A 27671-nucleotide genomic window follows, 5' to 3' on the forward strand; every position below is an offset into this window, starting at 1 on the left:
GAAGTAGGGCTTAAAATAAAATAGAATAAAATAAAATAAAAAGAGTAAAAATAAAAATAAAAAACAGATGTTAGATATACAAATGATATGAGAGAGAAAGAGAGAAGGAAAATGGATTTCAGAAATCTCCTAGTGACAGAAGGAAATCGGGAAACATATTGCTTCCTCTCTGGCCCCTACAGGAGCCATCCTTAGTTCTGGTTACATCAAGTTCTCTTCCCTCTCTATATTGTCTGTCTTTGGTGCACCAATCTGTCTACATGTCAATTTGTGTCTGTTTTTGTTTGGTTGTCTGAATGACTGTTGTTCTATGTTTCATGTTGAAAAGAAAAAATGGTTAAAACTTATCTGCTGGCTATCCATCTCTTGATTCAGTCTCAGTTTACACAGCAGAGGCTGATTTAAGTTTTCCTGAACCCGAAGCCAGGAGTCAAAACAGCAGGAGAAGCTCTGCTGAAAACCTGCTTTTAAAGGGGGCCAGTCGCTTTTCAAGTTCTAGGGCAAACAAGCAGATAGGAGTTTTTTCCTAGAAAAATCTCTGCAATTATGATTATTGGGTTCAGCATACGACAAAGTGCTTTTTCTCTTGAAATTGTAGCTAGGAAAAGTAAAAATTTTGTCTGGTCCAAATTTATAAGATTTGTAGCTGCTCCATTTTGTTCCTGATTGGTCTTAAAAGTGTAAATATGTTCTGCATGTCTTGCTCATAGAGTATTGGCTTATAAGTTTTTGGGTATGATTTAAAAGTGTAACTTTGGTAACAGAAAGTTAGCTTAAACCTGGTAACTCAGGGTTGGAATCATTTTGAACAATAACACATGGCATGAGTCAGCCCGAAAACCAGGCCTCTAAAGATACTTCTACATTGGGATAATATTTTATGTAATTCTTATCCTAGAAACTAGGCCTTTAAGGGATAAGATTTAAAACAATGTCTCTTTAATGAGTTATTAAGTTGTACTGTCATGCATTCATATATATAAGAACTGGCAGCCAAACTTCATAACATCAAAGTAATGCTTTTGATATTGGTTTTAAAGAGAATAGATTGTTTAAAAATGAGTTTTGCTTTCCAAAGTTATGATTATTCCCTAATATTGCAAAAGAAACTTTAAAATTATGGTTAAATTGCCAGTGTTCCATTGGCTGCAGTTTGATCACGAGCTCAGAATTCTTAACTCACCATATTTTGTAATTAGGATGATTGCAGGACTAATAAAAGCTAAAAACAGCTGGGTTCAGTATGGGCCCACTGCCCCCCTTTTACGCAAGCTTTATTGGATACAGAGATAGAAGCAAAATTCAATCCCCCAAGATTGGAAAGGGATCTCAGTGAGAAATTGTTTGGTATCAAAAAGGCTACTGATAAATTGTTTCAAGGATTTTATGGATAGACTACTAAAAAAGCATTGTTTCAGATCTGTCCAGGTGTTGTCCAAAATAAAGTTCAAATTTAATGTAAACCCCCCCCCCCAGCCTGAAATCTGAATGATCAGGTTTGACTGTTATCACCAGGAGAGCATCAGGGGTGGAGCCTGCCACCCTATTCATTCTGCCACTCCCACTGCTGCTCCTGCTGCCTAGCTGTTCCAGAGCATTCACGTGGTCACCTGCAGCTGGACTCTGAAGATGATTTGGCGGGAATGAACCCCTCCCCCCTTCTTCATAACCCGGTGTTCCGAATAGTAAAATTGAGCTTTGATCAGAACTTTGTCTTAGCTCCATTCTTTCTCTCATCCGTCTAGTTCCCTCTCTTTCAGCCTGAGTCTTCCTCTTCAGCCATACCCCATTCCTCATGAGCCGCTGGACAGTACTAAGTAGTTTGGCACCTGAACAGGGAGCGGAAGAATGGCAGAAGGACACTGAGAGAATGCTGTCCGTGTGGAGCTCCACATGAAAAGCAAAGGGTCTTTCATATCGGGCACTGGAGCAACAAATAGGTACACATGCTAGCGCTAGCTTAAAATTTCATTTTTTTAAAGTGTTGCTAAGGGTGCGGTAGGATATGAACTAAGCTTGAATCAGCGCTAACCCAATGCTGATTCTGTTTTGGTTAGCAGCGAATTAATCAGAACTAGAAACTGGAATCAGGCAGTCATCCCCAGCTTTCAAGAGCTGTCTTAGGAGAGAGAAAGTAGGGTTTGAAGTTATGGATCAGGCGGTCGTCCTCACCTTCAGGGAGCTATTTCAGGCAAAAGGAGAAGGGCTTGAAGTACAATTGGTAAGAAATTTTTAGATAGGATAGATTCTTGTTGCCCATGGTTCAAGGAAGAAGAAACAGTAGATTACAGAACCTGGGAGAAAGTTGATGTGGCCTTGAAAATCACTCAGGCAAATAATTTCACCTTAGGTCTCTGGGCGCTTGTTAAAGATGCTATTGAAAAGGTGACCTCTCAGAAGAGACAGCAATATCTGGGTCCTTTCAGCAAAATCTTGCTAGTGTATGCAATGGTGTCAGCATTTGGAAACTGATTATGGGATGAACCCCAGATATGGCAGTCTCTAGATAGTCCATGCTTTCGTCACAGCTCCAAACTTTGTCTCTGTGACTCCTTCCATGGGTGTTTTGTTCCCAATTCTAAGAAGGGGCAAAGTGTCCACACTTTGGTCTTCGTTCTTCTTCAGTTTCATGCGTTTAGCAAATTGTATCTTATATCTTGGGTATCCTAAGTTTCTGGGCTAATATCCACTTATCAGTGCGTACATATTGTGTGAGTTCCTTTGTGATTGGGTTACCTCACTCAGGATGATGCCCTCCAGGTCCATCCATTTGGCTAGGAATTTCATAAATTCATTCTTTTTAATAGCTGAGTAGTACTCCATTGTGTAAATGTACCACATTTTCTGTATCCATTCCTCTGTTGAGGGGCATCTGGGTGAGACTATGCCGGGGCCTAGCAAACACAGAAGTGGATGCTCACAGTCAGCTATTGGATGAATCACAGGGCCCCCAATGGAGGAGCTAGAGAAAGTACCCAAGGAGCTAAAGGGATCTGCAACCCTATAGGTGGAACAACATTATGAACTAACCAGTACCCCGGAGCTCTTGACTCTAGCTGCATATGTATCAAAAGATGGTCTAGTCAGCCATCACTGGAAAGAGAGGCCCATTGGACTTGCAAACTTTATATGCCCCAGTACAGGGGAACACCAGGGCCAAAAAGTGGGAGTGGGTGGGTAGGGCAGTCGGGGGGCGGGTATGGGGGAGTTTTGGGATAGCATTGGAAATGTAAATGAGGAAAATAACTAATAAGAAAAAAAAAAGAAAAAGAAAAGAAAAGAAAGAAAAGGTGATCTCTCAGTGTTGGACTGTACCCAAGAGTTTGTAGAATCTCAGAAAGAGCTCCTATTGGAGAGGGCCTTCTCAGAAAAGGGTCCTTTTCAAAAGGATGGACCATCTAGAGATTGCCATATCCAGGGATCCATCCCATAATTAGCCTCCAAAGGATGACACCATTGCATACACTAGCAAGCGTTTGCTGAAAGGACCCTGATATAGCTGTCTCTTGTGAGACTAGGCCGGGGCCTAGCAAACACATAAGTGGATGCTCACAATCAGCTCTTGAATGGATCACAGGGCCCCCAATGGAGGAGCTAGAGAAAGTATCCAAGGAGCTAAAGAGATCTGCAACCCTGTAGGTGAAACAACATTATGAACTAGCTGCATATGTATCAAAAGATGGCCTAGTTGGCCATCACTGGAAAGAGAGGCCCATTGGACACGCAAACTTTATATGCCCCAGTACAGGGGAATGCCAGGGCCAAAAAGTGGGAGTGGGTGGGTAGGGGAGTGGGGGGTAGGGTATGGGGGACTTTTGGGATAGCATTGGGAATGTAATTGAGGAAAATATGTAATAATATTTAAGAAAAAAAAAGGGTCCTCTTAACTCTAAATTTGATAAATGTGGAAACTCTGATGATGAACTAATTTCAGACAAAGATCATTCAGATAGAGGAGCTGTCAATCATGTTGATGAGAATTAGCCTTCTTTGGAGTCTCCCACTCCAGCTATGGTCCCCACCTCAGGAGATGCTACTCATAGGGACTCGTGACTAAGCAAATTAGAATTTGAAATTAGTCGTCAGAAGTTGACTAATGAGCTTCGGGAGCTAAAAAGGATGCCAGAAGCGGGGAAGAGTAACTCTTCTGAAGTTTACCAGATGACGCTAAAAAGAGCTGTGAGTCAGGCTCGCGGGAGAGGACAGAATACATCGGATGTGCTAGCCTTTCCTGTGGTCCAGGTAGTTGGTCAGCAAGATATCAGAGTCAGACATTACCAGACTTTGGATTTCAAGTTGGTGAAGGAGTTAAAAGCATCTGTTGCGCAATATGGCCCTTCAGCCCCTTTCACTCAAACATTACTGGATACACTTAACCCCCTAAATTGGAAGACTCTTTGTAAGACTACCCTGTCAGGGGGAGATTTTTTGCTTTGGGATTCTGAATGGCGAGACTCCAGTAAGAAAACTGCCACTTTAAATGCTCAGACCGCTAATTTAGACTGGGATAGCAACATGCTTTTAGGAGAGGTTCCATAGGAGGGACAGACAAATCAGACTGATTTTCCCATTGCAGTGTACATGCAGATTGTGGTGGCCGCACATCGTGCTTGGGGACTGTTACCAGTTAGAGGGGATATTGGTGGGAGTTTAGCTAGCATTCGGCAGAGTTCTGATGAGCCTTACCAAAACTTTATGGACAGGCTGTTATAGAGGCTAGTAGAATCCTTGGAAAGTCGGACACAGGAAGTCCTTTTGTTATGCAATGAGAATGCTTATGCTTATGAGAATGCTAACACAATGTGTCGAGCTGCGATTCAACTGCACAGAGGACAGACAGATTTGACGGGATATGTCCGTCTTTGCACAGACATCGAGCGGTCTTGCACAACTTCACAGGGGACCCACGTATAAGCAATGTTCTCGCAGAAACGAGGGAATAATGCATGTTTTAAATGTGGAAGTTTGGATCATTTTAAAAGTAATTGTCCTAAGAACAAATGTGCTGAGAGTGTGCAAGCAGGCCATGCCCCAGGAATTTGTCCCTGGTGCAGAAAGGGCAACCACTGGGCTAGGGTGTGCAAGTCTAAGCCAGGCGTTCTGAACTGCGCGGTGCTGGGAAACAAGGGAAGGGGTCAGCCACAGACCCCGACTTACTCAAAGAAAATAGCTTATGGGGCTATAAATCTGCTGCCAAGCCAAAAAGATCAGTTTTTGAGCTTGTCAGGTCAAACACAGGAAATGCAAGACTGGACCTCTGTTCCACCATCCACGCAGTATTAACCCCAGAAATGGGAGTCCAAATTCTGCCTACCGAAGTCTTTGGACCTCTACCTGTAGAAACTTGTGGATTTCTTTTAGGACGAAGCAGTTCTTTTGTAAAAAGGCCTGCAGATTTATCCAGGTGTTATAAATAATGATTATGAAGGAGAAATTAAAATCATAGCTGCTTCCCCTCATGGTATTATAACTGTACCCGCTAATCAGAGAATTGCTCAACTTGCCTTAATCCCTTTACGTCAGTTACCGTATAGATTCTTTAAAAATGAGAGAGGACAAGGTGGCTTTGACTCCTCTGGTGTGAATTGGGTTCAATCTATTACTAATCAGAGACCTAACCTTAAATTGACATTTGATGGAAAAAGCTTTGAAGGATTAATAGATACTGGAGCCTATGTAACGATGATGAGAGGGCAGAACTGGCACTCAAACTGGCCCTTGACTGATTCCTTAACTCACCTTCAAAGAATTGGGTACGCTGGTAACCCAAAACGTAGTTCCAAATTGCTAACCTGGAGAGATGGGGATGGAAAGTCAGGAAAAATTCAGCCTGCCGTATGTTATGTCAAATTTGCCTGTAACTCTATGGGGAAGAGATCTCTTGTCACAGATGGGTATTATAATGTACAGTCCTAATGAGATGGTGACTAAGCAGATGTTCAGGCAGGGACCTCTGCCTGGTCATGGACTAAAAAAGAAGGGACAAGGAATTAAGACTTTTGAGGATCCTAAACCTCACTCTAACACAAGAGGTTTAAAGTATTTTCAGTAGTGGCCACTATCTTGCCTGCATCCCACGCCGATAAAATCCAATGGCTTAATGATATTCTGGTGTGGGTGGATCAGTGGTCTTTACCTAAAGAAAAAAATAGAAGCTGCTTCTTCGCTAGTGCAGGAGCATTTAGAAGCAGGATATTTAGTAGAATCTCAGTCTCCTTGGAATACACAAATTTTCATTATCAATAAAAAAAATCTGGTAAATGGAGATTGTTACAAGATTTAAGAAAAGTTAATGAGACTATGGTACCTATGGGACCTTTATAACCTGGGCTTCCCTCCCCAGTAGCCATTCCTAAGGGAGATTATAAAATTGTGATAGATCTGAAAGATTGTTTCTTTACTATTCCTTTGCATCCAAAGGATTGTGAAAGATTTGCTTTTAGTGTTCCTTCTATAAAATTTTAAGGAACCTATGAAGAGATATCAATGGACAGTTCTCCCACAGGGCATGGCTAATAGTCCTACCTTATGCCAAAGGTTTGTGGCACAGGCCATTCAGCCTGTGAGACAACAATGGCCTATGATTTACATCGTTCATTACACAGATGATGTTTTGATGGCGGGAAAAGACCCCCAGGATTTGCTTTTGTGTTATAGAGATTTACAAAAAGCTTTAGCTGAAAAATGGTTGCAAATAGCTTCTGAAAAGATACAAACTCAGGATCCTTATACTTATTTGGGTTTTAGACTCACTGATCAAGCTGTATTTTCCCCAAAAGATAGTTATTCGCAGAGACAACTTAAGGACTTTGAATGATTTTCAAAAATTGTTAGGTGATATTAATGGCTTCACCCCTATTTAAAGCTTACTACAGGGGAGTTGAAACCTTTATTTGATATTCTTAAAGGGAGTTCTGATCCTACTTCCCCTAGATCCCCAACCTCAGAAGGATTGCTGGCCTTACAGCTAGTGGAAAAACTTATTGAAGAGCAATTTGTCACTTATATAGATTACTCCTTGCCATTGCATCCGTTAATTTTTAATACGACTCATGTGCCTGCAGGACTGCTATGGCAAAAGTTCCCTATAATGTGGATAAATTCGAGGATTTTTCCTAAACGTAATATTTTGCCATATCATGAAGCAGTGGCCCAGATGATTATCATTGGAAGGAAGCAGGCACTAACTTATTTTAGCAAAGAGCCAGATATTATTGTTCAGCCTTACAATGTAAGTCAAGATACTTGGTGGAAACAGCATAGTATGGATTGGTTGCTTGCACAAATAGGGTTTAACAGAACTATAGACAGCCACTACCCTCAAGATAGGTTGATAAATTTTTAAAATGTAGATGAGGTGATATTTCCTAAAATGACTTCCTTGCAGCCTTTATATAATGCACTATTGGTTTTTACTGATGGATCCTCTAAAGGGCAAGCTGGATATCTTATTAATAATCAACAGGTTATCATAGGGACTCCTGGCCTTTTGGCTCAGTTAGCTGAATTAACAGCAGTACTGAAGGTCTTTCAGTCTGTGCATGAGGCTTTTAATATCTTTACTGATAGCTTATATGTTGCACAATCAGTACCCTTACTGGAGACCTGTGGTACATTTAACTTTAATACGCCGTCAGGATCCTTGTTTTCAAAATTGCAAAATATCATTCATGCCCGGAAAAATCCGTTTTATATTGGCCACATATGATCTCACTCTGGTCTTCCTGGACCTTTAGCTGAAGGCAATGATTGCATTGACAGAGCAATAGGAGAAGCCTTAATTTTGGATCCTGTTGCTTTGGCCAAACATAATCATTAAAATTTCATCTGTCTAGCCATACCTTAAGGCTCCGACATAAGATCACAAGGGGCAAGCGAGAATGATTGTAAAACAATGTCCTAAATGTATTACATTATCTCCAGTGCCACATTTAGAAGTTAATCCTAGATGTCTTAAGCCTAATCATATTTGGCAAATGGATATAACTCATTATGTGGAATTTGGAAAATTAAAAAATATATATGTTTGTGTCGATACTTGTTCAGGATTTCTTTTTGCTTCTCTGCATACAGGAGAGGCTTCTAAAAACGTAATTGATCATTGCCTACAAGCCTTTAATGCCATGGGATTGCCTAAAGACAGATAATGGGCCATCCTATTCTAGTAAAAATTTTACTTCATTTTGTAAAGAATTTGGCATCAAACACAAAACTGGAATTACTTATAACCCCATGGGACAAGGAATAGTTGAACATACTCATTGCACCTTAAAAAATTGGCTTTTAAAGACAAAACAGGGGCAGTTATATCCCCCAAAGTCACCAAAGGCACATCTTGCCTTTGCTTTATCTGTTCTAAATTTTTTGCAAACTGATATTAAAAGTCAGTCTGCAGTGGATCGCCACTGGCATCCAGTTACTTCTAATTCTTATGCCATGGTAAAGTGGAGGGACCCACTAACTAATGATTGGAAGGGTCCAGATCCAGTTCTAATCTGGGGAAGGGGTTCGGTCTATGCTTTTTCACAAGAAGATGGAGCAAGAGTGATGGCTGCCCAAGAGATTAATTTGTCAACTGGACACAGATCCTGAATCTTCTAGTAAGTATTACTCTGATGAGGACTAAAAATCCTCTTTTGCCTAGAAGTCAGTTGGGAGCACAGGCTCCCAGAGAAGCTGCAGTTTTCCTGCAATTCTCAGAGCCAGCCAGCCCACTAGGAGGCCGGAGACTGAGCTTGAGCCTTGCTAATTTGCAACTGAATAAAGTAACTGGACTTTCCCAAAAGAAGGTTTGTATTGTCACTTTTCACTGTCTGGATTTTGTCTTTCAAGCAGGTCAATCAACACCCTTCAGCCTGACTGCAGTGGGCATGCATCCCTGCCCCCAAGAGCATGCAGGTGGCAGCTACCAATTTTCATTCTAAAGGCATTCCAGCACATATTGTGGCTTTTGGTCTGATTTGGGATTAGGGTTTGCTATTAGGGCTAGAAAGGCAGAAATTTCAGATATTAGAAGAATATTGGTTTTATTCTGATAAGACGGGCTTAGTCTCTTAGCTGGTCTCCAGTTTTCCACCCTTGCTGCTATTGCAAGGTCCCCTTGGTTCCTCAGGCTGTGGAGATATTAGGGATGAGGAGGGTGACCTCCAGCTCCTAATATAGCCTAAGAGCCACAAATTGTGGTGTTACTAGTGACATAATTCTTGTAGAGGCCTTGCTGAATCTGAGGTTGACAATTCTTCCTTGGGAGCTGCACAGTACTCAGAATTGTGCATGTTGGTTCGTAATAATATGAATACAGTATGGGTACCAGCGTGGGTATGAGGCTAAGCACTGCAGGGGAAGGTCCAACTTGACCATTTCTGAGTTCCCTGAGAAACACACCCGGTTTGAATGGAGGTTGGTATCTAGTTCCAGTTACAACCAAAAGTATCGTTCTAAGGCTATGCTTCCCCTGCCCAAAAGATACCAAGAGCCATGATTCTTCCCACGGGAAGAATGGGGTCAATGCTCCCCCAGCCATGGTTAATGCTCATTCATTCAAGGATGAGAAGATCATTTGATTACCTCAGTTAAGTGTGGCCTTATTAAGTTTAATTCAAAGTGGGGAGAGAGGTTGGAGACCATACTGTGAAAAGGCAAGCCCTTCACAGCCTCCCACCCTAACAAGCCAAATGGCCTTGTACTAAGGAGCTGGTCATCACCCTCTTCTCTCTGTTCCCTGCCTGTCACCCAAGGCTGTTGAGGAGGATCCATGTACTCTCCTTTAGTGTTATCTTACTATAGTGCCTTTTAAAATTGTATCCTGATACAGTTTAGTCTTCACCAGTATTCCAATGCCCTAGAAAGACCATGTAACTGACTACTTGGAATTCAGTAGGAATTCAGCAAGGAAGTTACCTATTCAGTAACTAATTAGCATTATAAAAGATGGAGCCAACAGCTCAGGGCTAGTCTGCAAAATGTTTACTAGGACAGAAAGGACAGTCTTAACCAAATAAGGGTTTACCATGAAAAAAGTTAAGAAATCCCACTGAGACAGGTTTCTTTATTAGGCCCTAAGAATTCAGGCAGAACTATAGAGCATAAATAAATGTTATGCCTCAGCCCAGCCTTTCTTTTTTTATATTAACAACAGGGAGGAGATGTAACCTTCCCCCGCCCCCAGCCTGAAATCTGGCTGATCAGGTTTGACTGTTATCACCAGGAGAGCATCAGGGGTCAAGCATGCCACCCTATCGTTCTGCCACTCCCACTGCTGCTCCTGCTGCCTAGCTGTTCCAGAGCATTCATGTGGTCACCTGCAGCTGGACTCCAAAGATGATTTGGCAGGAATGGGCCCCTTCCCCCTTCTTTGTAACCCAGTGTTCTGAATAGTAAAATTGAGCTTTGATCTGAACTTTGTCTTAGCTCCGTTCTTTCTCTCATCCATCTAGTTCCCTCTCTTTCAGCTTGAGTCTGCCCCTTCAGCCATACCCTGTTCCTCATGAGCCGCTGGATGACACGCAACAATTTAAGATCTATGAAAAGTTAATGAGACTGTGGAACTTGTAGAGACATTACAATCTGGCCTGCCTACTCCATATAGAATTATTATGGATTTGGAGGGTAGTTTTTTCCTTTGCATCCTGATAACTCTAAAGTTTGCTTCTAGTGAGCTTGTAATCAATTGGAAGTTTTGCCTCTAGGAATGGCTAATAGCCTTACATTATGTAAAAAAAAAAATTGTCTCTGCTTCAATACAAGAAGGTTGAATCCTTCAGTGTGTATTATTCATTATATGGATATTTTATTAGCTGATTCCTCTGATGGAACTTTACTACAAACCTTTGCTCTTATACAACTAGCTCTAAACTTTTGGAGTAGTTGTTGCTCCAGAAAAGATTCAAAAGCAATATCTTTTTCAATATTTGGGGCATCAGTTTTATCCTAGAAAAGTTGTGGCACAGAAAATTCAAGAAAAAAAGATGATTTACTCACTACAAATTATTTTCAAAAGTTTCCAGGAGATGAAGATTGGCTAAGAACTCTCCTTACGCTCACCACAAGAGGACTTAATCGTTTGTTGGATGTAATAAAGGGGGATGAAAATTAACTGATGAGGGATGCATAAAGTAGAGGAAGCTGCTGTAATCAATTGTAGTCAATTGTTGGCTGTTCATATTAGTTATTGTTACTCAATGTGCTGACAGCAATTCTTTGGCAAAAGGGAGCATTAATGTGGATTCATCTTTCTTCTTCTCTAAATAAGTTTTAACATCTTATTATGAAGTTGCTGTGGTGTTAATAAAGAATTGTAAGATAGAATCATGAAAGTATTTTGGAAAGAACATCTTAAGAACCTGATGAGGCAGCTATTCCTTATTTCAAACAGCAATTGAATTGGTTATTGCAGAATACTGATACTATTGCATGGCAAACATTTTAGACAAGATTGATAATCATTATTCAAAAGACTAGTTGTTAAAATTTGCTTCTATGCATGCATTTGTATTTCCTGTAAATTTATACATGCATCCCATAAAGAATGCATCTACTGCATTTATAAACAGCCCTTCTATGGGGGAGGAGTTATGTAATTGGATCACATGTTTATTCTCATGAGTTTTTCCCTCTACTTCAGCCCAATCTCAGGGCTTACAATTGCTTGAAATTGTTCCTATTTTAGATAATGTTAACTCTTAAATTTTGCAATTATTTATGCATATAAAACTCAAGTTAAGAAGAAGTACTGTTCCTTTAAAGGACTATCTTTGGACATTTAAGAACTCATCTGGACTGCATGCACAGAACCCTTAAGGCAGTGACACAGCAGACTTTTATCCCAGGTAGATTATAGGCTTTACACAGGAACAATTAGTCATATAGTTTCATTCGCTACATCATCAAAATAGTAATGACTTGAGATAATAATTTGGTATTTTTAGAGAATGTGCATATCAAATTTTAAAGACTCATTTTCAATGTCCTCAATTTCTGCCTGTACCACATAATGGTGTTAATTCTCCAGGACGTATATTTAATCAATTATTGCAAATGGATACTCATATTTCTGATATTAGAAAAGTAAAATATGCACATGTGACTATTGATGCATTTCAGGCTTTCTAGTTGCAACTGCTTTAACAGAAGCAACCAAAAATGTAACTAGTCATTACCGGCATTATTTTTCTGTGCTTGGTGTTCCAAATCAGATTAAAACAGATAATGAAACTGGCTATTACAGTCAAGCATTTGAGATTGTTTGTCAACAATTTAATGTTGCCCATATTACTGGGATTCCTTATAATTCTCAAGGACAAGGTATTGTGAAACTTTAGAACAGTATCTTCTTAAACAAAGAAAGGGGGAATTCATATCCCCATACACATTATTTAAATCATGATTTTTCTTTAAAAATTTTTAAATTTGAATGGCAAGGAACTCTCTGCTGAGTGTCTACAGCACTCCGCAGCTAAGCATACTTATGCCTAGGTGAAACGGAAGGATCCACTTATTGACATATGGCATGATCCTGATCAGGTAATTAATATGGGGGAAAGGACATGTTTGTGTTTTTTTTCTGCAGAATGCTGCAGGAGTATGTTAGCTGAAAAAGTGACTGGTGTGACAGACATGCTGATGCTGGGACAAAGGATGATGCTGATGTCTGAGCTTGCTGAGTACCCTGATAATGGTGACAGGTATGCTTTATTGGACATATGTTCTTGATCCAGCTTTACTTGCCTATATCCCACATTGGACAAGCTGCCTTGCTTCAAGCTTCTAGACCTTGTGGGACAGAGAACATAGAGACTGTGGAAACTGTGGAACTTAGAAACATAGAAACTGTGGAACTTAGAACTTGGAGTGTAGTTTCCACTCCTACTGGCAACCATGTCTGGCTTAGGTCTGAGTCTATATACCCCTTTTTACCCGTCTTTAAGACATGCACATTGCTTTCTATCAGTTCTCAAATCCAACCCCCATCCAATACACCTGGTGGCCAGACTTTGTGTTTGATCTCTGCTAATTTGCAGCTGAATTGAAAACCTTGGACATCTCCACAGACAACCTTCATCCTGTTCTTTTTAACTTTTGACTATTCATAATAGTTATGTTATGGAAACAGCTGAAATGCCCACCATCAGATGATTGCATAAAAAAACCCCACAATATATATAATATAAGCAATGGAGTTTTATTTAACCACAGAAGAGAATGGCATTTGTCATTGAGCAAAATATTGTGTTTTCTTTTTGAAACAATTTTATATTCTCTTTTTAATTTTTATTTTTATTTTGTGTGTTTGAGTGCTATTCATGTGTGTGTGTGTGTGTGTGTGTGTGTGTGTGTGTGTGTATGAGAGAGGGGGAGGAGAGTGAGAGAAAGAGAGAGGGAGAGGAGGAAATAAACCAGTATGGAGATACAGAGTAATGAGGAAATAAATATGAGCAAAGTACAATGATATACATATACAAAAATCTCATAATGAAACCCATTATTCTGTATATACATATTTTTAAAAATCAATAAAAGAGAAGCTAAAAAGAAAAGAGGAAAGTGTGGGAGACATTTCAGAAGATACAGAAGATGATGGAGGGGTAGGGAATATAGCCAATTTTGCAAACATGCAGGAAAATGCTATTATTTACTGAAAGGAACCAGAAGCTTTAGGTTTGTGATCTATATGGGAACACACACACAAGTGTTAGGTCAATTCTTAAAGCACGGTAAAAATAAATAAATAAATAAATAAATAAATAAATAAACAAAATCTTCCCAGCCTACCTGATGTATATAGTGTTAAGGGACAAACCTGAGTCAGACTTGGTCGACTCGACCAACATGGCTCCAGATACCCTGTTAGTAGTAGATTTATAGGTGTAATCTTTAGCTAGGTACCATGTTTTCTCATTTTCAGGTTTGTTTTTCTTTTATTTTACTTTGCTTTTTATCTTTATGGCATTCCTCCCCTTCTCCTGCTCTGATCCAGAATTTTTACCATTTGACCCATTGTGGAGCTGTAAGAAACCATCTTTTCTATGGTAGGTGTCTCCTCTTCTGTTGGCTTCACCACACCTAAGTAAAAGTTAAACACAATTAAAAGGATGTGGATGTTACAGAATGAAGCTGTTTGCATCAGCATGGCTAGGATGTGAATTTTATCCACTAGATACTGGAAGTTTATATTCAGAGTATAGAGAAGAAAGACTAGCTGAGCCATGACATGGAAACTACAGTAATAGCGAGATCTGCCCATATCAGACTGTTTGGATTCTGAACCCAGAATTACACACAGATCATATCAGTGTCCACCTCCAAGAAAATCCTTTGTCTCTCTTGAGCAAATCAAATGCCCTCCTCTCCTCTCTTGCTTTCTCCTCTCCCTTCCCTCCACTCTTCATGACACATACTTAACCACCACTTTGCTTGGGCAACACCATTTCCAGGATGCTCTTTTTCTATGATGGCATTGAACCCTCTGCTTTCTTCCATCAAAGTATCTCAAGACCACAAGTTAAATTACCTGGGTTAAGTCACTGAACTAAAGGTTTTCAAGGGAAAGATGGTTATCATATGGAGAACGTGACAGTCTGTTAACCCTTAAAGTGAACCATATCCATCATCTTTATAATCCATCCATTTTTCAGCACATGTGTAACAGAGAGCTACCATATGGAACTTCACAAAGTGAAAAGCCTTAACCTTCAGTCTCTCCACCATCTATCTGTCTAAACCAATACCTCAGAGTCTGAATAATCCACAATGGCATTTGATCATTAATGACTCCAACAAGGTTTGCATAAGCATCTTTAAAATATTTCTGGCTTTCCTCCTCATCCACTACACTTTTCTCAGAAAAAAAAAAAAAAAAGAATTTTCTTTGTGCATGCTCCACTGTTACAGTGTTACCACCAACAGTCACATCACCATGTCAAACTCTGTAATAAACTAAGTGTCTGACCCCAGCTCTAATCTCAGCAGTGCAACCATTATATTTACCTTTAGCTGATACCTATCAGATCCTCCTACAGCAGCTGCTGCAAAATTCTTCCACTCTCCTTAAGCTCCAAATCCTACCCCTTCTATCCCTCAGGCTTAGAAAAAGCTCTCCTCTTCTTAACTGAGGTTTATATCTCTTTATTTTCAAAGATAGTCTAACCCCTCCCCCATCTACACACTGTTTCTCAGCTCTCACCCAAGGAAGGAAATGCCAATCAGTCATCCCAGTACCAAATTTTTAGTCCACAATGTACCAGATATCTGGATTTTTTCTTCTCCTTTGCTCCTTTCCTTCATCATAAAGAAATGTGTAAACCTTGTCAGTCCAAAGAGTGTTTTGTGACTTACTAGTATGAGTTGAACATTCATAAGATTCTACCAGGAGAACTAAGTTCTATTCAAAGCAGCTTATAAACACTATTTTATTTAATACTGATGACAATCATTGATATGTTTGATGTTATATTACCTATTTTATTGAATAGGAAATTGGGGCTATTGAAATAAGAAAGTTTACACAAGGATATAGAACTTGGTTGTCTTCTTCCCCTACTCCCCCATTAATATATTAAAACCTTTCCAAAGATAAACAAAAAGGTTCTTGATTCTTGTCCTATTGTTGTTCTTCTATTATCTTTGTGTTCATTGCTGTTTCCATCACACTTATTTACCATTTCTGTCAGCAAGGTTAGGGAAGCACAAATACTACACATAACTGCCACTGGTATTTCTGGAAATATTTGTTAAAGCATTGAAAAAAATTTTGTTTTTATAATATTTGAAATATGTCAGCACTGCTTTTCTCTCCTTTTTCAGAAGCAATCGTTTTCTTTTCTTTTCTTTTCTTTTCTTTTCTTTTCTGTTCTTTTCTTTTCTTTCCTGTGTGTGTGTGTGTGTGTGTGTGTGTGTGTGTGTGTGTGTGTGTGTGTGGTTTTTCGAGACAGGGTTTCTCTGTATAGCCCTGGCTGTCCTGGAACTCACTTTGTAGACCAGGCTGGCCTTGAACTCAGAAATCTGCCTGCCTCTGCCTCCCTGTACTAGTACCGTGCATTTTTTTTTTTTTTTAATCACAATTGCTCTGTAGTACAGCTTGAGGTCAGGCCTGGTGATTTCACTAGTGGTTCTTTTATTATCGATAAGATTTTTTGCTGTCCTAGGTTTTTTTTAAAATTCCAGATGAATTTGCAAATTGCCCCTTCTAACTCTGTGAAGAATTGAGTTTGAATTATGATGGGGATTACATCGAATCTGTAGATTCCTTTCAGCAAGATAGCCAGTTTTACTATATTAATCCTGCCAATCCATGAGCATGGGAGATCTCTCCATCTTCTGAGATCTTCTATTTCTTTCTTCAGAGACTTATCATACAGATCTTTCACTTCCTTAGTTAGGGTCACACCAAGATATTTTACATTATTTGTGACTTGTGAAGGGTGTTGTCTCTCTAATTTCTTTCTCATCCTGTTTATCCTTTATGTAGAGAAAGGACACTGATTTGTTTGAGTTAATTTTATATCCAATTACCATTCTGAAGCTGTTTATCAGGTTTAGGAGTTCTCTGGTGAACTTTTTAGGGCCACTTATATATACCATCATATCATCTGCAAATAGTGATATTTTGACTTCTTCCTTTCCAATTTGTATCCCTTGATCTCCTTTTGTTGTTGAAGTGCTCTGGCTAGGACTTCAAGTACTATATTGAACAGGTAGGGAGAAATGGACAATTTCCTAGACAGATAACAGGTACCAAAGTTAAATCAGCATCAGATTAACGATCTAAACAGTCCCATTTCCCCTAAATAAATAGAAGCAGTCATTAGTCATCTCCCAACCAAAAAAAGCCCAGGACCAGATGGGTTTAGTGCAGAGTTCCATCAGACCTTCAAAGAAAACTAATTCCAACTCTCCTCAAACTATTCCACAAAATAGAAACAGAAGGTACTTTACTCTATTCATTCTATGAAGCCACAATTACTCTGATACCTAAATCACACAAAGATCCAACAAAGAAAGAGAACTTCAGACCAATTTCTCTTATGAATATTGATGCAAAAATACTCAATAAAATCCTCACAAACTGAATCCAAGAACACATCAAAATGATCGTGCATCATAATCAAGTAGGCTTCATCCCAGGGATGCAGGGATGGTTTAATATACAGAAGTCCATCAATGTCATCCACTTTATAAACAAACTCAAAAACAAAAATCACATAACGATCTCCTTAGATGCTGAGAAAGCATTTGACAAAATCCAACACCCCTTCATGGTAAAAGTCTTGGAAAAATCAAGAATTTAAGGCCCATACCTAAACATAATAAAAGCAATATATAGCAAACCAGTAGCCAACATCAAACTAAATGGAGAGAAGCTGGAAACAACCTCACTAAAATCAGGGACTAGACAAGACAATTATTTTCTTAAACACCCCAAGCAAAAATAATTTTAAAAATCCAAAGAAAATTCTAGAATGCTCTTTGGCTTGAAAGTGCTTGTCACCTGGGTATTTTCCTTTAGTTACCTCACCCAGCTCTATGATGCACAGCTTGACACAGTTTTCATAGCTTTCAAGGGGATCTTTGTTTGAATAACAACAAGATCAATCCAGAGAGGAAGAGCTCACAATAGTTTCAGCTGCAAGTGCTTCAGTAACAGAGGCCAAGTCTGTCACCTAGGCCCCCAAGACCCTGAGGAAGCAAACATTTCTTCTATTGACAGAGGTTTAATTGGACATTTTGGGAATCCAGTGTCATGTATACTGATACAAATGTTTGAAAAGTTATTCACCGTGTAGTTTGTGCCAGACAGACTCCAATGCCAAGCCAGCAAACAGTCTTCCATTTATTCTGTTGGACCCAACTTCTAAAGATTTGTCAGGGCTCTCTGAGCCTTGTAAATTTCCACATCCAAAGGTCCATCTGTGCTTTCAAGGCAGCATCCTTCTTCCCACATGGGCACACATTAGTCCTTCCCCTGTCAATCTTGCTACTGCATTCAGAAAAAGAATTAGACAAAAAAAAAAAAAAAACCAAAAAACCAAAAAAACCCAAAAAACAAAAAACAAAAAGCAAAAAACTTCCAAGGTGTTTGCTCCATCTCTAAAAAGCATAGAGTGTAATGTTCAGTAGCTTCTACAAACAGACTCCAGTTCCTTTTTCTGAATTAAAATCTTGACTGTTATTCCCGATTCCAGGGAAAGATTGCTTAGAATCTCAGCTAATAGATAAGTCTACTGTAACAGATGATCTATATAGAAGCAGTGCTTTATTGGAAGAATAAAAAGAGGATATTAACAAGTGTACACTGAGGAATCTCTAAGCATTAGGCCACTAATATCTGCCCTAAAGTTTGCAATGTCAAAATTTGCTTTTACTTTGTCTCCCTGTTATCACACATCTTTCTCAAGAGAAATTGTTAAACTTTTGAGATTTTATTTTTTAAATTAATTTTTTACACTTCATATTTTATCTCCCTCCCATCCACTCTCTGACTGTTCCTTATCCCATACCTCCTCCCCACTACACCCTGTCTCCACATGGATGCCCCACCCCACCCTACCTGACATCTAAACACCCTGGGGCCTCTAGACTCTTGAGGATTAGGTACTTCATCTCTGAATGAACACAGATATTGCAGTCCGCTACTGTATGTATGTTGGGGACCTCATATCAAGTGGTGTAAGCTGTTTGGTGGTCCAGTGTTTGAGAGATCCTGGGGGTCCAGATGAATTGAGACTGCTGGTCCTCCTACAGGATTGCCCTTCTCCTTTTGAGATATTTTTATGTGTGTGCATGTACATACACATATACACATCTATACATGTATTTAGGTATCTTTGGAATGCAGAGGAAGGCATCAGATTCTTTAGAGTGACTTATGGCTATGAGTCATTCAATGTGGGTACTGGAAATCAAAACTCAGTCTTCTGCAAGAGCAACAAGTACTCTTAACCACTGAGACATATATCTAGCCCCAGAATAATTTAAATGTTTAAAGCCTCAAGCTGGGTATATACATTATGAACATCCATCATTTATTAAGAGTAGTTAGTGCATACAACAAGAGAGTCTTTGAAATGAAGGCATTTTTTTTTCCATAAGGCTATCACAAAATCAGAGAAGAGAAATCAGAAGTCATGTGTAGAGGTAAACATCTTATAAGAACAAACAAAAGACTTAAACCCATTGTTACCAAACCCCCACTTTTAGCTACAACATAAAAAGCTAGTAAGTCACTGCTGCTGTCCTTACTACAGCAAATCAAACTAAATGGGCTGAAAACCAACAACTTTCCTTAGCTCATAAGAGGACTGAAGGGTGAACAAACATTCTAAGATTGAAGAGATGGGCAAATCCACAGTCATAGTCAAGATTTACTCACTTGGACAAGAGCCACTGGAGCTCTTTGCAGGCAAGAACATAGAAATTGCAATTTTGAAAATGTGCTGGAGACTGAATCTAGTATATAGTACAATGAAGGTGTGAAGTTCCTGGAGCCCTGGTCTTGCTGATGGAGGCAGCTGCCATTTTGGGCAATCACAAGGCAAGTACAATAAAAATGACCTGAGATCAGATTCCCAACACCAATGTAAAAAGTCATGATTGATATCACATGCTTATAATCCCACTGGGGGTAGGTAAGACTAGGGGTTCATGGTTGGTTGCTGGTCAGTCTAGCCAAGTCAGTGACCTCTAGGCTCAGTTCAAAACTCTGTCTCAAAAACAAAGATAGCCACTGATGAAAGCACTCAACTTCAACATATGACATCTACATTCACCTTCACACTCTTAAGAATATCCCCAACACCACTTACACTGCTTTACACACTTAAAAATAAATAATTGGATATCTGCCAATAATGTGTGTATTTTTTATTTTTCTGTGAGAGTTTCAAATAAAGGAAGGGTTTATTTTGACTTATAGTTCAAGAGTGAAGTCCATCATGGAATGGAAAGTTATAAAACAGCATAGCTTAAGGCAAATGGCCACTTTATCCCAGTCAATAGTGTTGCCCACAGTTAATGTGTGTATTCTCTCTAGGTTAAACTAATCTACATAATTCCTCACAGGAGTGTCTGGACACCTATCTACTAGATGATTCTTAAAGGATCATTAATATTCCTTTCCTATAGTTTATATTTGTTAGCAGTATGAAATGAGTCTGGGTCTAATGTAATGGCCTTTACTTTGCAAAACTCCTTGCTGCACACAGGAGGACTAGAGTTTGGATGTCCAGAACCCATTGTCACAGGGTGATGTGAAGAATGTGGGAGTAGTGGCCACTTAGTCTCCCAGGCAGTAGGAAAGTGTAGCAGAGAGTAGTGGGTAAAAACCAAAAGTGTATTTAGAACACAAGAGAGAAACTAGCTTTCTCTTCCAGTTAACTGTTCTTCTAACAGCAACAGAATTACAAACTTTTCTCATCTTTTTCAGTTTGTTAACAAGGGATAAATAAGAGATTACCAATGTGTAAGTGCTAACAGAGAGGTTACTCTTACTTTGCAGAAAAGGCATTGGAAGGTTTTGCAGTGAGTGAAGAATGGGAGGGGGAATAAGATCAAAAGAAAGGGGTTATTATTAGGACAAATTTTCCAGAACACTTGATAAAGTCTATGACAAACTGTTAGTGAGGGGAAGCAGTGTCAGGCGCTTTGTAGAAATGAGTACATCAGCATAGTATCTTACAAACAAAGAACACCTTTGCACTTGACTGCTGCAGGAAAGATCAGAAGCAGATGCAACTAGATACTTTTATCTTTTTGTATATATGAAAACTTTAAAACTCAGGTGCCTTCTCTTTGTTTCCGCTCTCATGGCTGACAGTAACTCACAACCCTCTGACTTTTAATCCATGGCAAAATCTATTATCTCAGAGTCTTGCTTTGCCTTAGAACTTTTTGCTGTATGTTATGCTAACTCTGCCTACCACGTCAAGTGAAAAACTAAAGCAGATAGTATTTGGAGGCCACCAGAGTCAAAGCTCTAGGGAGAGGGATGGTGGCTGGAGGATTCCTAGTGCCAGCACTGCTGTATGGAATAAGGAAACTCATGAAGAATAGAACTTAGAGGCTATGAATGCCAAATGATGCTCTCAGAGCAATGTTTTATCCAATATAAAACACTCTTATGACATGATCTTCAGCAAGAAAGATGACCTTTTTTATGATACTGATAACCCTTTTATAAAGTGAACAATCATTCAATGGTAGGTAGAGTAAAAAAAAAAAGAGTCGCACTTATTACTACAGAATTTGCTTAAGGTAAGATACATCTCTGATATTGTATATCATATGTATAACATGTGAAGACTTGAGTATCAAGAATTAAAGGAATAATCTGGGACTGAATCCCTGAATCATTATATACCTTTTAAAATATATGGAACATGGTTTTCATGTTCAAATCATCTACCTACTTTTATTGTTTACCAAACATGTAGAAGTAGGTCATTGAACAATATAAAACTAAGCTGGGAAATGGAAAAACAAGTCTAGACCTGGCACTGCCCTCAGTCTAACTGTAAGGACCCACAGGAGACAGCCATACATGTAAATTCATCCATACAATGGGCAGACACAGGGAAACTAGAAATTCATGATCCTTGAATCCGTATCAGTACTAAAATGAAATAAAGTATTTTTTTGCATATGTATGTGTGGTAGGTGTTTTGTTTGCATGTGTATGTGTGCATGTGTTCATGCCTATAGAGACCCAAAGATGACATCCAGAATCTTCTTCCATCTCTCTACCTTATTCATTGTGGAGTTTAAGAAAACTGAACCCAAAGCAGTATCAGTATCAGTACCAGCAAAGGCAGATTTTGAAAACATAGACGCTATCTATCATGTTACAGAGATCTTCTATCTCTGCTTTCCAACCCCTGGAATTACAGGCATGCCACTGCATCCACTCTGCATTACACTTAGGTATAGTTAAGTATGTGGTAGTTCACTCTCTTCTCAAACTCAGTATTCCATTTCTTATCTGACATATAGCACATACTCAGTAAACTGTTGGGATATTAATATTTGCTGAATAAAATAATAACTAAGGAGAAGCACACCAATTGGTCCTACTACTTTGCAATAGTACCGAAAAGAGCCCAGAGTTAAATGGGGTGGCTGATACCTATAATCCTAGCACTTGGGAGACTCAGGTGCATGGCCTGGTGTCAGCAAGTTTGAAGGCAGCCTTGGTTACATAGTGAGTTCCTGAGCAAGTGAACTACTGAGTAAAAAATTGTTTTGAAACATAAAGGTTGAGAAGAGGTAAAAGGATGGAGGAAAGAAGGGGCAAAGAAGGGAAGGAGAAATGATGAAATGAAGAAAGGAAGAACGTGCCCAGAAATAAAGAGAAAAGAAAATCTCAAAATGGAAAGTACATGAATGGATAGTTTGTTTTTAAAAGCTAAGTGGTTTAGAGAAAATATGAGTGGGGGCAGAGAAAGTACATTTCAAAGCTCCAGCTCCAGGGCAAGTAATAAAAGTTCCTGCTTTAATTTTTTCCCATAATATTGTGAGCAATAGGAAAGTCTATTCCATCTCACCAGCCTCAGGACAAAAAGCTCCAGCCTCCTGAGCTAAATAAAATTGGCAAGGACTCTCAGCTTTCTAGGCACCAACCATTGGTTTCTGCCTTCTGTGAGACTAAACCTGGCAGGCAAAAGAAAACAAAATAATTTCCACTTATTTTATAGGCTACCTTTTTTGCTCTCATCAATTAATTATAAGGGTCCTGGAAGTCCATTTTACATTCCCAGTGTTTCCTATTAGGAGGATGTCAAGCAGCCTTTTACCAAAGACACAAAGTTAGGACACACACATACAAAAAACAATGCTTAGTCTCATGGTGCAGTGCCCTTAAATGCTGGTCACTGAACCCTCAATGTCACCTACTTTAAATTCCCTAAATAAGTAAAAGGATTAGGATGCGTGAGCATTTAGGTTGAAAGTGTCAAGTCAGAGTGGAATTAAAACATTCTTATTTAGGGTTTTTTTTTGTTGTTGTTGTTGTTTGAGAGTATCTCACTTGGATGCTCAGACTGTCTTGAACTTATAACAATTCTCATTACAATTACAGCTGTGAGTCACCATACCTGGCTGACAATTTGTGTGTGTGTGTGTTAACTATGTAGAAATCAGAGGACAATTTGCAGTGTGTGTGTCTGGTCCTGGGATTAAACTTAGTTCCCTCGAGTTGGAAGCATGTGCCTTTACCAACTAGCCATTTTGATGATGCTGGCTAATAATTTTTAAAATAATAAAATAACTAAATCAACCTTAGTAATCCTACTCCTTGGCTCCCATTCACAGTTCACTGGATATGGTAACAATATCCAAATTTTGTACATGTTCCAAAACACAAGGAAACCAGTCTTCCATACCACACAGACTTTCACAGCAGACATTGCCTGATCCCATCTGCTTATGTTCTGAGTCTTGGCTTCCTATTTTTCAAGTACTATTTCTGATAGTTAGGTCAAAAGGAGTTTCAAGTGTGCCTTGCTCTTAGGTTTACGGTGAGGATTAGTAGGGTAATATAAGTAAGAAGTTTAAATGAACAATAAAAGTGTGTGGTCAGAGCACCATAAATATCAACTTGTACATTTCAAAGTTGAATGACACATGAACCCAGAACTGGCTATTTGGGAAAACAACCTGAGAAAGTCAGTCTTTTTTACTAAACAAAACATTTACTCTACCAGATAGACTTGAAATAGGTAGGTAACAATAGGCACATGTCTGTGACCCCAGCACTAGCAGGGTGGAGACAAGAGGATTCTTGGAGCTCACTGGCCAACTGATCTAGCAGATTCACTGGCCCCCCAGGTCCACTGAGATGTGCTGTCTCTAAAATTTAAAGAATAAAACCTTTGAGGAAGATACCTGTGTTAACCACAGGTCTATACACACATATGTACACACACACACACACACACACACACACACACAATGAAGTTAAAATCTAAAGAGATCAAGTGACAATTCAAAGTCATTGATTTTGGTTTTATTGCGGGGGGGGGGTTGGGGAACGTGGGTCTAGGAAGCAAAACTACAGCAGTGGTCAACTGTATTAAAGCACTTTTTATATGTCATGCACACGAATTACTTTCCTCACTGTGACATATTTCGTTTTCTTCATTCACCTGCAACTCAACCAACCCTCGTCTAAGGAAAATAGACATTGTCCAGTCTTAGATTCATGAGAAATGTCTGGATTTAAATACAAGTCAGCGACATGGTTCTGCTTTGAGATGTACCTTTGTACCTTGTAAATACATTAAATATTTTGGTGACAACGATGGCTCAAACCAAAAGGGAGAATAAAGCACAAGCAAGCAAGAGTTCAGGTTATTTTGTTTTAGGCAAAATATATCTAATCCAACCAATGGAGATAATAAGGTGCAGGAGTCTAGTAGCTAACAACTACAAAGAATTAAACTCCTCTGGATTAACCACAGAGATTGCAAAACACTTAACTCTAAAAAAAACAGGCGAAAGCCTGTGTGTCTGATGTCTCCATTTCATATTCACTGTGCCATTCATATATTTTCTCATTCTCCTGCATTTCCTACGTATTTGTCCACGTAATTCATTCAGTTCTACTTCACAGTCAATTATTGGATATTGAGTACGACTATGTATGACAAGTCAGACGCTGACAACTCGAAAATGGGGCCTTTCATATCAGAAATGAAAGAACAGAACTAGGTAGAAAGTGAAAGAAACCACCAAAGCTCTCCCACCCCATCCTGGTAAAGCCTCTTGCAAGTCAGGTGACTAGGGAAAATTCCAGATAGGGGCTTGAAGGAAGCTCCTAGGCAGTCCAGGGACGGTGCAAGAGACCTTGAAGAGGAGACAGGCACCAGCAATTTTGGCCTCTGCCTCTGGGTTTCAGTGTGACTGCAGACAGTCTTGTCCTATGCAAGGGCACTCCAGCCCGATCAGGAAGCTCTCTGGCAGCCAGGCTGGCTGACCTCAGCCCACCCTCCCGCCTCTGGGGAGCAGCTGCTCACCCACAGCCTGGGGGCACTCACCTGATCACGAGGCTCTGCGGAGCAGCGGCCACAACACCGGGTGAGGCCGGCAGACTACAGGCACGTTCGGGGGCGGGACCAGGAAGGTCCTCGGAGCGCACTGGAGCCACAGGGCCGGCCTCCAGAGGCCTCAGGAACAGCCCGGAGCCCCAGGAGTCTGAAGGCCTGGCTTCTTTGTGTACCAGGACAGCTGTGGAGCCCTCCCTGGCCGGTGGGCGGAGACAAAGGTGCAACTGTCAGCCAGGCCCGAGGCCTGGGCTTTAACTGAGACTGTGGCTGGCTGGACCCGACCCTGAAAGGTCTCCCTGAGCCTGACTTAAGGCAAGTAGGGTCCCCAAGGCCTGGCTTCAAGAGACCTTGTTCTGGGAACCGTCAAACTCCTTCCCAACGAAAGCAACTCAACAGTTATTTTGTCCATGCTATTAATCACCCAGTGCCAGGGAGGATGGATATGCGGGAAGATGGCCCAGGACTTTGAGGCTTAGCAAGGGCTACAGAATAAATGAGACCCTGTCTCAAAAACAAAATGAAGCACCAGGTTATTTTCTCCCTTCCTTAATGGTTGAAAGACTGTAAGAAAGGAGGTGATCATGAAGGCAGGGGGCATGATCTAAAACTAGGAGATCAGAAAGTCATTTTTGGTCTAGGCATTGTATCAGGGAAAGAGCAATGCTATACTACTCTTGTAGTACATGTGCGCATATTTTTGGCCCATTTATCTATTTATTTATTTATCTATCTATCTATTCATTCATTCACTTTACATCCTGATCACAGCAGCCCCTCTGCTCTCAGCTCTCCCTTCCCATAGCCCCTGTCCTATCCCCTGCCCCCTTCTCCTCTGAGAAAAGGGAGAACCCCCTTATGAACCAGTCTACCCTGGCACATCAAGTCACTGAATGACTTCAGTAGTTGGGGACCTGCATAAAGTCCAAACTGCAACATGTGCACATGTTTTTAATGTTTTGTGTTTTGGTAAGTCCAAATGTCTTTGCTTAGCCAGACTCTTATCAAACTTATCTTTCTAAAATACTTTCCAGTTCCTGTCTCTCCTCTTAAAAACACACACACAGAGACATACACACACACAAAACCAAGGAAAAACTTCGGCATGCTGATACATGTGTGTGTTATCTCAAAGCACAGAAAATAGAGACAGGGATATTTTGAGTTTCAGGCTAACCTGGGCTACATAGGTAGATGCTAAGAAAAAGAAAACTCACATGCTTAAAAAACAGGAAAGAAGAGAAAAGCACCTGGGCAGCTGGGGCGCAGGGTCTGCTGACACTCGCCAGCTACCCACAACACCCACCACAGGATCTTAAGACTTCTGGTGAGTGGAGCACAGCTTCTGCTCCAATCCAATTGGCGGGACCTGAGACTGCATTAGTTAGGGAAGCAGAAACCGGCCTGAGTAGGACCACAGGCCTCATCCGGCTGGATCAGCGCCAGGGTAGCGGGAGCGCAGGGTTGCCTGACACCCGCCAGCTACCCACGACCCCCGCCGCAGGATTTTGGGACTGCTGGTGAGTGGAACACAGCTTCTGCTCCAATCCAATTGCGCGGGACCTGAGACTGCATTAGTTAGGGAAGCAGAAACTGGCCTGAGTAGGGCCACAGGCCTCACCCGGCCGGATCAGCGCCAGGGTAGCGGGAGCGCAGGGTTGCCTGACACCCGCCAGCTACCCACGACCCCCGCCGCAGGATTTTGGGACTGCTGGTGAGTGGAACACAGCTTCTGCTCCAATCCAATTGCGCGGGACCTGAGACTGCATTAGTTAGGGAAACAGAAACCGGCCTGAGTAGGGCCACAGGCCTCACCCGGCCGGATCAGCGCCAGGGTAGCGGGAGCGCAGGGTTGCCTGACACCCGCCAGCTACCCAAGACCCCCGCTGCAGGATTTTGGGACTGCTGGTGAGTGGAACACAGCTTCTGCTCCAGTCCAATCACGTGGGACCTGAGACTGCTCTGGTTGGGGAGAGAGAAATCCGGCCTACATAGGGCCACAACCCTCTTCCGGTCAGAAAAGCACCTGGGCAGCTGGGGCGCAGGGTCAGCTGACACTCACCAGCTACCCACAACACCCACCACAGGATCTTAAGACTTCTGGAGAGTGGAACACAGCTTCTGCTCCAATCCAATTGCACGCGGGACCAGAGACTGCATTAGTTAGGGAAGCAGAAAAACGGCCTGAGTAGGACCACAGGCCTCTTCCGGCTGGACCAGCACCGGGGTACCGTCAGCTACCCACGACCCCCGCCGCAGGATTTAGAGACTGCTGGTGAGTGGAACACAGCTTCTGCTCCAATCTATAAATAGTGACAACGATAACAACTAACCCCAGAGATTACCAGATGGCGAAAGGTAAACGTAATAATCTTACTAACAGGAACCAAGACCACTCACCATCATCAGAACCCAGCACCCCCACTTCGCCCAGTCCAGGGCACCCCAACACACCGGAAAAGCTAGACACGGATTTAAAAGCATATCTCCTGATGATGATAGAGGACTTCAAGAAGGACTTTAATAACACACTTAAAGAAATGCAGGAGAACACTGATAAAAAGGCAGAAGACAATAAAGAGGAAGCACAAAAATCCCTTAAAGAATTGCAGGAGAACACTGCTAAAGAGTTACAAATCCTTA

The 27671-nt window shown here is 40.7% G+C and overlaps 1 protein-coding gene across 1 annotated transcript in view; it reads right to left on the reverse strand.

Moving 5' to 3' along the window:
- Window positions 1-25220, reverse strand: part of Cpq (carboxypeptidase Q) — a 517237-nt gene extending 492017 nt beyond the window's left edge. Inside the window, exon 1 of the mRNA XM_021183241.3 lies at window positions 25023-25220. The gene's annotated coding sequence lies outside the window, so the exon portion shown is untranslated. The remainder of the gene's footprint in view (window positions 1-25022) is intronic.
- Window positions 25221-27671: the final 2451 nt, after the last annotated feature.

Source organism: Mus caroli, unplaced genomic scaffold (assembly GCF_978045245.1).
Source record: "Mus caroli unplaced genomic scaffold, Mus_caroli_1 scaffold_16, whole genome shotgun sequence".
In the NCBI taxonomy this organism is placed as follows: domain Eukaryota; kingdom Metazoa; phylum Chordata; class Mammalia; order Rodentia; family Muridae; genus Mus; species Mus caroli.